Below are 1,205 nucleotides of genomic sequence, written 5' to 3'. Positions count from 1 at the left end.
CAGCTCAGATCCCGTCCATCATGTGGCAGCAGGGAAATGCAACAGTTCACCAGTCCCCACGGAAGACCTTTCCTGCACCATCCCCACTGCGGACCTAACAGCATGCCAGACTAGAGCAAACAAGGGGTTACACTCATGGCAGGGGTGGTGACTGTCTTGAAGACCCCTCCTGTTAGTCTGGGCCAAGAGGGCCAAAGAGAAGAATGAAGAATTCAGAACTCAAATTCTGATGGCCTTTCCTATTGCTGATAAGAAGAGAAAACGGCCTTGCCTGTCTAGCTAAGCTAGCAGGTGGCTCGTAAATCAGAGTGGAATGTCCCTCCCTAAAGACTGTTTGTAAAAATCCTCCCCAGTAAGTTCACAGTGTGACTTCTCATTCTGCCTCTCCAGGATGAGGAACTCACCCCGGAGCTCCCCTTCTCTCCCTTTAATAAAGCTGCATTAAGCTTTCTCTCGTTCTCTGAGTCCACTAACCTAACTTAACCTAACCTAACACCTCCCACACCAAAACTGGTCACAAGAGCAAAGATTTATTTTGCAAGAGCACTTTAAATACTACAAAATAAGACAAACCAAAATATTTTTTCCAAGTTTTGTTTTTAAAATATGGCTATGTTGAATAATTGATGTAAATAGTACATATTTTTTAAAAAGAATACATCTTTGAAATGTACACTTCCCCCCTACTGTTGTTATTATGTGCCTACCCCCACTTACTACCTACCCCTTAATTGCTTTTATCATAGATTTGCACGTTTTAGAATATTATGTGAATGACATTATACAGTATGGTTCCCTCGTCTGTTTTTTTTTCATTCTGCATAATTGAAACTCACCCATATTGGTGTTTTGACTTAGTATTGAAGAATAATATTTTCATTCTATGGATGTATAAATTTGTTCATCCATTCATCTACTTGTATTTGGATTCTTTTCAATTTTGGATGATTGTTTATAAAGTTATGACCAAATCTTGGTGTAGATACATCTTTTCTCTTGCCTAAATATCTAGGATTAAAAGAACTGACTCACATCATACAATGTGTGTTTAATTGAGAAACTGCCAAACTGTTTTCCAAAGTGGTAGAACTGGGAGCTCTGGTGGTGTAGTTCATAAAGCATTATGCTACTAACCCAAAGAGGTGGTGGTGGTGGTGATGATGGTGGTGGTGGAGGTGGAGGTGGTGGAAGTGGTGGTGGTGGTG

Source organism: Elephantulus edwardii, unplaced genomic scaffold (assembly GCF_000299155.1).
Source record: "Elephantulus edwardii isolate Elephantulus edwardi_28Jun2011 unplaced genomic scaffold, EleEdw1.0 scaffold00361, whole genome shotgun sequence".
NCBI lineage: Eukaryota > Metazoa > Chordata > Mammalia > Macroscelidea > Macroscelididae > Elephantulus > Elephantulus edwardii.
The sequence above is the reverse complement of the archived record's forward strand: the minus strand, read 5'-3'. Positions refer to the sequence as shown.